At 42.6% G+C, this 13,181-nt stretch overlaps 1 non-coding gene across 1 annotated transcript; it reads right to left on the reverse strand.

The window, feature by feature from the left end:
- Positions 1–12,306: 12,306 nt before the first annotated feature.
- TRNAR-UCU (transfer RNA arginine (anticodon UCU)) lies at positions 12,307–12,379 on the reverse strand. Its single transcript has one exon. It is a non-coding gene; the product is annotated as a tRNA-Arg (tRNA).
- Between the last annotated feature and the right edge of the window lie 802 nt (positions 12,380–13,181).

Genomic DNA, 13,181 nt, shown 5'->3' on the forward strand with positions numbered 1-13,181 from the left:
CTGTCTGTCAATCTGTCTGCCTATTAGTCTGTCTCTATGTATATTGGTCTGTCCTTATATGCTCACACCCAATTACCTTCATCACTCTGAATTCTTACCTAGCCACAGTTTCCCTCACCTTTTCATATCCCCTCCCCCCCCTCTCCACTTACCCCACCATTCTCCCCTCCACTCACCCCTCCGATCCTCCCTCCCCCTTCACTCACCCAGGCATACCTCTTCTCTCCCCCTCCACTCATCCCGCCATACTTCCTCCCTCCTCCATTCAGCCTCTCCCTACCCTTCCTCTTTCCCCATCCAACCCCATACCTCCCTCTCCCCTACTATTCTTCACTCTTTCCCTCCTCCTCTCGCCTCTCTGTAGCTGCACCTCTCCCTCCACTTCATTTCACTCCTCCACTCCCCCTTTACAAGTACCCCTCCACACTTCCCTCCCCTCGCCTCCCCCACCCATTTAATCAACATACATCACCGTGTAACATCACTACAATATTCTTCTCCCTCCCTTCCCCACACCTTACCATTCCCCCCCTCATCCTACCTCCCCAACAGTCTCCCGTCCACACCATCTCCCCAGCTCCCCCATAACCACCCTCCCTCACATCAGGTAATAACTCCCCATCCCAGCACCCCACCACAAATTGCATCTCTTCCCCCCTTCTCCTCACCTTACCATACCTCATCCCATGCGTTCCATCAGCCTATCCGTGCTCCTCTTCTCCCTGTCCCCCATATTCCCCTTCACTCCCCATGGTAAACTCTTCCCTTCCCCCTCTCATTCCCATTCTGTCTCCTCACTCGCTCCGTTCCCTCAGAATCCCTTCTCTCCCCCTTACAATCCTCACCTGTCCACTGCCCATCCCTTCCTTCCCTCAATCCTTAACTTAACTGCCTCCACATCCACTCTCCCAGACAGGCCCCTCCCTCTCATGAAAACAATCACATCTAACTCCAGTACATTTCTCCCACTCTCCTCTCAAACAATCCCCCTCCCTCTACCTCTCCTCTCCCTCCCTCAACCCACATTCATTCTCTCTCTCCTCACCCCACCCTCTCCCAACCCATCAAGCCATCAACCCACCCACGGAGCACCCAGTAATCGCCTGCATGTAGTTCCTAATGGCAAAATTGGGCCCTGATGGTGGGTCTCTGCCTCACCACGACAATTATTCGCTCGATTATTGCAGTTACCTACCTGACGATGATGGGCTGTATTTTCGATGGCATAGGAGTCTTTCAAAAGCCCCTTCCATCTTACTTTCTCTCGTGTACAGATTTGTTTACCGTATTATTGACACTATTTTCGTAAGTCAAATAAATCGCTAAGGAACAGGTTTTGCGAAGTATCCAAAGCCACCTATGATATGACCCACCAAATGATCTGTATCAGTCCATATTCAGACACTTCATTCCGTTAGGGGTTGCCACAAACAAATCGCCTCCCTGTTGCCCATTCCCCTGCGATTTGGTTGCCCTCCCTTCAGCTGACACCTATCCTCTCTCATCCCTCCCCACTCTATTCCACCACCTCATCCTCGGTCTTCCCCTCTACCCCGATAATGGATATTACTCTAGTCGCCATAGGAAGCTTCGTATAACTTTTTCCTTAGCGACTCATTTTTCATATTACAGCTTAAAATTCCGTTACATAGGCTAATATCATTTTAACCCTTTGCTAAAGTGATCGTAAGCTGAATAAAATCATCTGTCTACCTACTGCCCGACGCCCTAATCCCGCAAAAGGGTGGCCGTAGACAAAACGCCTCCAAGTCGCTCTGTCACCCACCATTTGACTGCCCTCCCCCCAACTCACTCCCTCCTACGCTATAAAATGGAACAAGAAGGGACTTAATTCCCCTCATGTTAATCGTCAGAATCGATAGCATTTCATGTGGGCTAAGTCTCTCGTGAGCATACATCACGTTACCCATTCGTACTTGGCCAGCTTGGGGTGGGACAGATTTTGGCTCTCACTCTCCCTCGGAGGTGAAGACCAGGTTCCAATACACCTTACACAAACTGAAACACTTAAGGGATACTGAGCTCTAATGTGCAAAATAAACCGCTAAGGAAGAGGCGTTACGTAATATCAGAGCCAATTATAGTTTTTTTTTTAATTATAACAAGGCGGATGTTTACGCTTTCTCGCAACTTATATTTCGTAGCTCAAAGACAGAATAAAACAGTACCAAGGCTCAACATTCTTCCCATAGACCTTCTTCGTGACTAGCATCATATTCAGTGCTAAATAATTGCCACAGCTCCGAAATCTGGGCTAATTTTTCGCCTACACTTCTTTCACCTTCACCTGGCCCAGATTCTCGTCCTTTGCAGCAAATTTCACGTAGGTCAGTGGCAGAGAAAGACAATACCTCGGCTCGCCAAGTTAGAATGAAAGGAGTATAGGTAATTTTAATCTATTGCTACAACTCAGTATTCAAGGTGAAGAGATGACAGTTTTAGGCCAAGTTAGAGTGGAAGGAGTATTGTTAATGTCAATCTATTGCTACAACTCAGTATTCAAGATGGAGAGATGGCAGTTTTAGGCCAAGTTAGAGAAAAGGAGTATTGATGAAGTGAATAGAGTATAGAAAAATGCTCCTCTACCTCATGATAATATCCTTCCAAACACGGTCCAAACACTCAGCACTGGGATCACTCACCGTCTCGCTTGGGTGGTGCTGTGGGAGCCTAGTTTACCTTCCCACGTGTCACCATCGTGGGAACTATGTGGTCACCTGGCGTCCTTCAATTACCTGCACCTCACCTGTGGGAATGAGGACGATAATTGTAACGCTGTATTAAATGATAACTGTGAGAGTAAGAGTAGTGCTGCTGCTGCTGATGGTGATGATGATGATGATGATGATGATGATGATGAATGATAACAATAATAATAATAACAATGCGAGCATTATTGTTATACAGTAACAATAATAATGATGATGATGATGATGATATTAATAATAATAATAATAATAATAATAATAATAATAATAATACATTATTGTTATACAGTAACAATAATAATAATGATGATGATGATGATAATAATAATAATAATAATAATAATAATAATAATAATAATAATAATAATAATAATAATAATAGTAGTAGTAGTAGTAGTAGTAGTAATAATAATGATGGACAATAACAACAATAACAACAACAACAATTACTACTACTACTACTACTTCTACTACTACTACTACTTCCACTTAAACTGCTAATAATAATAATAATAATAATAATAATAATAATAATAATAATAATAATAATAAAGGACTGAAGGGTGATGAAACGAGTTAAAGTTAACAGCAAACACACTAAAGGAATCACATAAACTGATGGATTATAATGATCAGTCTATTTTCCTCCGCTGATGAGTATGTGTGTTTCAATCAACGTGCAAGATAAGCTAACCTTCAAATCTAATCTATAATCCAATCTATCCCTAACCCAGCCTAACCTAACTAAATCTAGAACAAGGGAAAGGTAACTCAAATATACTTACTACTGCATAACCTACCCACACCCACCTGAGACTAACTTGAACAAATCTACTAAATCTACTATAAACTCATCTAAGTTATTCAAGCCCCACCTAACTTCACCAAACTTATCATTCCCCATCTGTTTACATATAAGTTCATCTATCCTCTTCCTGTCCCATCCATATATCAATTACCTGAGGGGATTCATCCATCTCACTACCAGCATCTCCCTATCCAATCATCTCCTATGTCTCTACCTTTGATCTTAAGTATGTAATGTGTGTGTGTGTGTGTGTGTGTGTGTGTGTGTGTGTGTGTGTGTGTGTGTGTGTGTGTGTGTGTGTGTGTGTGTGTGTGTGTGTGTGTGTGTGTGTGTGTGTGTGTGTGTGTGTGTGTGTGTGTGTGTGTGTGTGCGTGTGTGTGTGCGTGTGCGTGTGCGTGTGCGTGCCTACCTATAACCGGTTGCTTGTCTCCTTATACACCTGCATCTGTATTCATAAGACAAGCTTTTCAAGGACTTATGAGGTGATCTGTTTTATTCTCTCTCTCCTCTCTTCCTCCTCCTCCTCCTCCTCTGTCTCCACCTCTCGTTTCTCTCGTCTCTCAGTTCTGTCTCTACCACTGTCACTATATTTCTGTAACTAATTTTGTCTCTACCTTTCTCTGTATCGCTATATCAGAATCAATGTATATTTATTAATGTCTCTCTCGCTGTTTCATCTCCTCCTCCTCTCCCCCTCCTCCTCTCTCCCTCTCCCCGTGTGTGTGTGTGTGTGTGTGTGTGTGTGTGTGTGTGTGTGTGTGTGTGTGTGTGTGTGTGTGTGTGTGTGGCCTAGAGGTGAGTGTTGAAGTAATTAAGCCAAAGTGAGGCCAGGAAGAGAAATGCAAGGGGATAAAATATGACCGAGGCGATGAAAAAGAAAAGAGAATGATGAAGCAGAGGCAAGTAATTAAGGCAACTAATGGGGTGAAAGAAAGAGGGTGATGAATATGAGAAATCAAAAGCAATATTAAAGGAGAAATACAAGAGCAATATTAACTGGAATAGAATACTGACTACACAGCACGAACAAATACTTCAAGTACTATTAGTAGTGGTGTACATTAATAAGAGTATTACAGAACGAGAAAATACAGCACAGTACTAAAAGAAATTCAGTACCAACAAATGTAATGCTAACAGATGCAGTGCTCCTAAATACATTACAAAGTGCTAATCTAAATTATAGTGTTAACATACGTGGCTTTAGTGCTACGAACACCACAATACTGACTAGCATAAAAAGAGTATAATGACTGCAATAATATCCTAAATACAAACTAAGGTAGAGAGAAAGCCAACAAATACAAAATTAACAGAAACGGTACTAACAGAACAATCTAACAGTAAATTGGTAGAACAGAAACAGAATACTAACAAAAATGTAAAACCTGAAAATATACTAAGAAATTGGGTATTACAGAACTTCAGTACTAACAGAAATAGTGCTAACAGTAATCCTGTGGTACAGAAATAAACCACTAAAAATACATTCCCAACAGATACAGCACTAACAGTAATCCTGGACAACAAAAGCCCAATAATAATAATAATAATAATAATAATAATAATAATAAATAGGACAAACACTTCGAAGTTGGTTTTCTTGGAACTGAAAGACACAAGCATGATTTTCAGCCTGAATGAAGAGGACTGCCAGAAGTCAAGGAGAAAATTATACAAAATCTGGAGTATCTCGTGGTTGGGGCGCTCACCATCCACTCACAAGATGTATTGCTAACGGTGGGTGACTATACCGTGTAACAAGATAACCTGTTTCTTTTAACCCCGGAAATAATATATTGTGTAGGGTGGTAACGATGTGACCAAAGTGATGCCTAGTGGTGTAGTGGATTGAGATGCCCCAGCCGGATAGAGCCAGGGAGGAGTTACATACGAGGAATAGTTAGGGTTTACTGATCACATAATGCTACTCAGGGACGAGAGAGGCTGGTCACTCATGCCCTAAATATTGAAATTAAGTAGCACACCCTCAGACCCCTATGCTTCTGATGTAAACACACACACACACACACACACACACACACACACACACACACACACACACACACACACATTAATGGACACAATGGATCTATATCAGCAACAGCTACCCTGGGATTATTATTATTATTATTATTATTTCTTATATAAACCAAAAAATTATGCCCGTTTTATTCTTTTTATCTCCTCACGATTCCATTCAGTATTACGAACTTTCTAATCCTCTTAGTATAATATTTTTTTAGACAAATGAAAAACTCTTGGTTGATAAAATAGATGTTCTTGTATTGAGGGGAATGAACGGTGTGTGTGTGTGTGTGTGTGTGTGTGTGTGTGTGTGTGTGTGGTGTGTGTGTGTGTGTGTGTGGTGTGTGTGTGTGTTTTGTTATTCACTTCAAAGCTGAGTAGTTATTGTTGATACCAGGCCCATCCAAAACGTGAACCCCGTTGACTACTGGCTTAACTTGCCCTCCTGCAGTCCACCATTCTCCTTTCGCGTGATAGGGAAGTAGATGAGGGACGTTTATATAACCTGGCAGTTGATCCGCCAGATTATTAAGTGCCACCACATGAAGGCGACCCTCCTAAGCACCAAGTTGAAGAGTTAAAGCCACATAGCAAAACTGTGATTACTCGTATTATTAGGCGGCAAAATGTGGAGGCGATTTGTTTGTGGCCACCCCATACGGAATTAAGGAGTCTGGCAATAGATAGATAGCTAGAAAATGTGTCTCCTCTCAATAAACACAAATTCACTTTACGAGCAGAAATCTAACTTAAGAATTTACTACGCCGTGAAGAAAGATACGAAGATGCTTGAGGTACGAAAGGTGGCAGGCGGTGTTTTGACTGGACAATACCGTGGCGTGATGTGTTGATGTTAAAAATGGTAAAAAATATATATATATATATATATATATATATATATATATATATATATATATATATATATATATATATATATATATATATATATATATATATATATATATATATATATATATATATATATAATTTGTTTCTTCTGTGTAGAGGTTTGTTTATCATTCACGCACGAAACCTTCACCCCGCCATGAGAGCACAAAGCGTGTCCATAGTCCTTCATCTAAAGTGGCTCCTTATCATTTTTTCCTAGGCAGTTTATTTCTGTGCCGGCTACGTTAATACTCTTCTCAGTTTTAATGATGCCAACCTTATAGATACTGAAAAATCTACAATGAATACCAGAGAGAAAAAGTGTATAAGCTAAATTTATCCCTACGGAAGACGTTCTACAAAAATTTCCAAGTCGATTTGAAAGATTTAAAAGGCATGTCAGGAAAGGAGAGTTAATGTTACGAGCAAAATATATCCCTAAGGAAGGCATGTTGCAAAACCTAAGTCGACAAGAATACGTGTCCAAGTAACAAGTCACAGTCCACAGTAATTCCGAACAATGACGGGGTGCAGTGAAAAGGGGCAGCCCAAGAAAGTTTTAAGACTTGAAGTTTTAGGGCGAACTGTATTCATTATTCATTCTCTCTCTCTCTCTCTCTCTCTCTCTCTCTCTCTCTCTCTCTCGACAATATTTAGCTTAGAGACTTTTTTGACCAAGGACGGGAGGTTATATGTAGTTTTCATTAACCCCTTCATAGCTAACTGTCTCATCAATAAAATGGTCAGCTTGTAGTAAAGCTGAATAAACAAATGATGACTGCATATTCAGGAGGCTTCACCCACTGTCATGGTACCAGGGGAGGCCAACGCTTAACATGGTGAATAACGTTGGGCAGGGCTGTGAGGGACGAGCTCAGGTGGACTCAGGTATGGAGCAAATGAGATCCCAGGTAGATATTTACATTGCCAGGATGCCGATTAAGTCAGATAAATGCAAAACAAAGAGAGGCATTATGCAAACGTTTGTGCTACCTGCTGAGCTGATTACACCACATTGCTGCCATCATCATCATCATCATAATCGACGACAACGATAACCTGAGAGTCGAAAGCAGGACAGAGGCTTCCCCTATCTCTAGTCTGAAATATTGGCTGCTAGACTGTGCCATTCTTTTCCAGCAACGCTTCGCATACCTCCTCTTACACCTGTCTTCTGTCTGCATCCTCTCAATCCATCTCTGGGTCGCTATTCAATTAACCTGTTCTCTTACCCCTACAAGCCCTATATTTAATATTTATATATCTATCTGTAACAAAATCTCCAAAATATCGCCTTCCTATCTTGTTATCAGTCTGCCACTTGCTCTCACTCTATCTCAGGTCTTCTACTGAGATGTCCTCTGGTCATCTCCCATACACGTTCTTCGCTTTCTTCCCTTATCATTCTGTATTCACCATGCCCCTGATTCATGTCTTGCGCTCCGCAGGCCTGGGTGAATCATGACTCACCGAATCTTCCTCCTAATCCCAGCCTCCCTAATCTTGGGCCTTTTCCATCCACCCCGTCAGATCAATAAATGCGACACTCGGAGGGTACCTCACTAGTAAACTTAACATGAGCTCAAAGTCGAGGCTGTGATTTATTTTTGCAGGAAAAACAGGAAAACTTCATAGCCAGACAGAGATATCAATGCCATTACGTTGATTTTCTAACTTCTTACCAGTCCACTTCGTAGGCTAAATAACATCTTTCTTTATACAGGAAGGACAAGAGAAGAGACTGTAGAGTTTTTCCCTATCTCGTGTTCTTCCTACAAAAAGAAATCTGAGTTACGATCGCGAAACGACCGTAAGTTTGTCAGTGAATCTAGTTTGAGTTTAGAATTCTTGCTTGTTCAGGAGGCTCACCAGCAACTCCTTACATGTTTATGTCTGCGTTTATCTGAATATCGAGAGGGAAGGGGTCGCCTTCACGTGATGGCACTGATATACAAACCCCTCTCACCTCCCTCCATATCCCGCGAAAGAAAGACGGTGGACTGCAAGAGGGAGATTTCAGCCTGCAGTCTACTGGGTACGCGTTCACACAAACCTGGGGAGACGACATTAATAACAACCCTTCCACTACAAGAGGTCCCGCCGAAGCTGAATAAAATCGTCTACAGTAGGCGGGAACGAAAAGAAAAAAGGACGCTCACAAACACAAGAGCTTAAACGCCACGCAAATGTACCCAAACTGCTGGAGTCAAAGGTAAGCAGAGGTACGGAGTGTGGGGGTACGGGAAGAGGGAGGTGTGGAGAAGTGTGGGTGAGGGAGGGGATGGTGAGAGGAAGTTGAGGGTGTGGAGAGGCGTAGGATGTGTAGGAAGAGACTGTGTGAGAAATAGGGAGATGTAGTGGTGTGGTGGGTGAGACAGTGTGTGTGGGAGTAGAGGGAGGTGGCGAGACTGGTGAGAGGCTTAGACGCAGAGGAATATGTGGGTAGTGTGGTGAGTAAGGCAGTGTGGTGAGTAAGGCAGTGTGGTGGGTGAGGCAGTGTGGTGAGTAAGACAGGATGTGTGGGGGCAAAGAACTGGGATGTGGTGGTGATGAGACAGGGACAGAGGGAGGTGTGGTGTGTGTGGGCAGTGTTGTGGGGGAGGCAGGTGTGTGAAGGCAGGAGAATGTGTGGATGAGGCAGGAATTATGGGGTGTGTAGAGGCAAAGGCACAAAGGAAGGTGTGTGTGTGTGTGTGTGTGTGTGTGTGTGTGTGTGTGTGTGTGTGTGTGTGTGTGTGTGTGTGTGTGTGTGTGTGTGTGTGTGTGTGTGTGTGTGTGTGTGTGTGTGTGTGTGTGTGTGTGTGTGTGTGTGTGTGTGTGTGTGTGTGTGTGTGTGTGTGTGTGTGTGTGTGTGTGTGTGTGTGTGTGTGTGTGTGTGTGTGTGTGTGTGTGTGTGTGTGTGTGTGTGTGTGTGTGTGTGTGTGTGTGTGTGTGTGTGTGTGTGTGTGTGTGTGTGTGTGTGTGTGTGTGTGTGTGTGTGTGTGTGTGTGTGTGTGTGTGTGTGTGTGTGTGTGTGTGTGTGTGTGTGTGTGTGTGTGTGTGTGTGTGTGTGTGTGTGTGTGTGTGTGTGTGTGTGTGTGTGTGTGTGTGTGTGTGTGTGTGTGTGTGTGTGTGTGTGTGTGTGTGTGTGTGTGTGTGTGTGTGTGTGTGTGTGTGTGTGTGTGTGTGTGTGTGTGTGTGTGTGTGTGTGTGTGTGTGTGTGTGTGTGTGTGTGTGTGTGTGTGTGTGTGTGTGTGTGTGTGTGTGTGTGTGTGTGTGTGTGTGTGTGTGTGTGTGTGTGTGTGTGTGTGTGTGTGTGTGTGTGTGTGTGTGTGTGTGTGTGTGTGTGTGTGTGTGTGTGTGTGTGTGTGTGTGTGTGTGTGTGTGTGTGTGTGTGTGTGTGTGTGTGTGTGTGTGTGTGTGTGTGTGTGTGTGTGTGTGTGTGTGTGTGTGTGTGTAGCGGTGAGGGAGGGATGACCGTAAATGAGAGCGTCCCTGGGGGTAGTGTGATGTGTTATAAGAGTTGTTGTCAGGGGGTGCGGGTCCACTAATTCACCTTGCACTACCACTGATGCTACCTGACTCACTTATACTATGAGTGAGTGAGAGAGTGTGAGTGTAGAGAGAGAGAAGGAAGGTGGGGGGGGGTAGCTAACACCTGCACTCCATTCGTCACTTATCTAAATCCTCACTCAACACCACCTGTAAACCCAAGACAGGCACACTCATAAAATCACCGAGGTCTGTATTTTCGTCACCTTAGAAGACTTCCTAGTATCTCTTCCGCAACATTATAGTTTTTGCCGTAATATTCGGTCCTGATAAGAGAGGCCTTCACGTGGTGGTACCGATATATCTGGCCGGATCTCCTGCTTGGTTATGTCCCTCAACTCTATCTTATGCGTGGAGGATGGGAACTGCAGGAGAAGATAGCTTTATATCAGTTTGCTGGCTTCACATTCAGATGAGCCGAATTTTACTGCGACAAAAAGATTCCGTAATATTCAGTTAAAGGTTTTGCTATACTGTTAATGTTTACGGTTTTTTGTCATATCTTTTTAATAACTACTGACCTGTATTGCTTATTATGCTAGAGAGTTGAGGTACCATATGCAGAACAGAACGGCAAACGAAGAGGCAATGGAGAAATTAGTAATATTGTAATGGGCTTATGAGGCTCCAGCACATCCTCCTCTCCAGTGTATTCCCGTATGTGGCACGCTAATATTTTTACCTCCGCCAACGAAGTTGGAGGATGTTATGTATTCACCTATGTTTGTTTGTGTGTGTGTCTGTCTGTCTGTTTGCCCAGACGATATCTCTTAAAAGTTCTCAATGAATGTTAATGAAATTTTGTGGCAGGGTGGGCCATGGGCCAAGAAAGAAGTGATTAAATTTTGGGGCGGATCCGGATACGTTTTAAACGCAATGGCACTGACGAAGGTAAGCGCTCTCTGAGTGCATTTTAATCCTTTATGTTATTCATGCCTGTTACACAGATATAAGAGAAAACGAAATAGGGAAATGTAATAGGCGAGGGAAACAAGTATGAAAGAGGTGCTACTGACCTTCTTAACCAGACGAATATTCCTCCCCTAATCTTACGTCAGCATCGGCCCCAACTCACAAACAGCATCTTTTTCTGGTTTTTCATCCGGGTGTTATGCAGGATGTTTTAATCTGTTGCGCTCATGAGCTCACGCGCGCGCGCACAGAGAGAGAGAGAGAGAGAGAGAGAGAGAGAGAGAGAGAGAGAGAGAGAGAGTGGGGGAAGCCACTGGTAATGCGAGTTTATTTATAGCTATACCTACGCCCACCAGCTAACAACAGACAGACAAACCGACAGACAGACAGACAGACAGAGACAGACCTTTAGATACACAGATAGACTGACTGACAGATATATATAGATAGATATATATATATATATATATATATATATATATATATAGATATATATATATATATATATATAGATATATATATATATAGATATAGATATAGATATAGATATAGATATATATATATATATATATATATAAATAAATATATATATATATAGATAGATAGATAGATAAATAGATAGATAGATAGATAGATAGATAGATAGATAGACAGAGATAGATAGAGATAGATATAGATAAATAGATAGATAGATAGATAGATACCGTAGATAAAAAGGCAGATAGAGAATGTGGGACAGCGGAGACAGCCAAGGGAGGTAGACAAGTAGAGAAGGGCGAGGCTGCTCTACCAAGCTGAGAGAGAGAGAGAGAGAGAGAGAGAGAGAGAGAGAGAGAGAGAGAGAGAGAGAGAGAGAGAGAGAGAGAGAGAGAGAGAGAGAGAATAGCCTATTTTATTTAGAGCCTGAACACTTTTGATGGAAACTGTAGGTAAAGGAGTGGTGACATACAGCCAGAAGGAAAAATTCACCGACAGTCTTTTCCTAGATGATTTTGTGCCCTGCCTTCTATATCTCTCACTCCTTCCTTAGCGACAGAGTATTCTTTCTTCCCGTCCGCTTTGCTGTGTTTTATATCGCTATCATATAAAAATAATTCATGAGTCGCCTATCCTTGTCAGAGAAGCGTGGAAGAATTTTTGCTCGTGGTTGTAAATATCCGAAAAAAAATTAGGCTTCCTCACACTCTTGAAGTATGGAAAATTTAGGCATGTGGGTATCTGAATTAATTTTGATATGGGACGTGGTGTTCTTGACTAAGTGATTTATTTTTCTATATTTATACCCAGACGATGGGTATAAGATGTAATTACTAGCCAGCTGACAGTGGTGTGTGGTAGGGTTAGGTGTCCAGAGTTACGCTTATCTAGGTCACCACCACCACACCAACATAAACACTGCCAAATAACATGCATCCCCAGCGGGATTCGAACCCGCGGCCTCTGGATTAGAAGTCCAGCGCGCTATCCACTGCGCCATGGGGACTTGTAGCGGTACTCACCCCTATACCTACTCTTGCTATGCTACGGTACCATCTTCTATACCTACTCCTGATATGAGTAGCGTCTCCTCTACACCTACTGATATGGGTACTGTTTTTATTACCTGCATTATCAATCTCACCTTTCCTCTCACCTGTGATGTGGGACCGTATTCGTAAATTTTCCCTGAGCTTAAGCTGCCTATCAAATGTTCACAGTTTTCGCGGTACTGAATAGAAGCCATATTTATAAACTCTCCTTATGTGAAAGTTCTGTGTCAGTTTACTTGTATAGTTGAAAATAATATCGTAGGTGGTGGCGACCATCATCCACTCACTTCATGTAGTGCTTCCTTCTTCTTCCTTAGTCTCTATCATTCTATTTCTGTGCCTGCCCTCCTCTCTTCCTATTTCTCCCATCTTTCCTGTCACTTCTTATTGCTTTCCTTTCCTTTACAGGTGGCTTTACATTGAGTGACAAGCCAAATGGTTGCCTGTAAGCCAAGAAACCATTTACAATGCTGGGTGGTAACCATATAACCAATCCATTCGTGCTTTCTACGTGTCAACAAGTGAGTTGGTGGAGGGTTAGTGCCCCTCCCTGTAAAACAAATAACTCAAGGTCAAATGGCCACCCCTTGCGGGATTATGGCGTCTGGCGATAGATGGATAGATAGATAGTTTACTGAAACAATAATGAATCGAACCAAATATTCTAAAAAAAAAAGGTGGTTGGTTTCCATAGATCGCATCGCTGTGTTTCGAAAGTCACCGCTCACTTTCTTCATACTTATCGCTCACACATGG

This window comes from Coenobita brevimanus, chromosome 114 (genome assembly GCF_032717465.1).
Source record: "Coenobita brevimanus isolate Jiangsu-jjx chromosome 114, ASM3271746v2, whole genome shotgun sequence".
In the NCBI taxonomy this organism is placed as follows: Eukaryota; Metazoa; Arthropoda; class Malacostraca; order Decapoda; family Coenobitidae; genus Coenobita; species Coenobita brevimanus.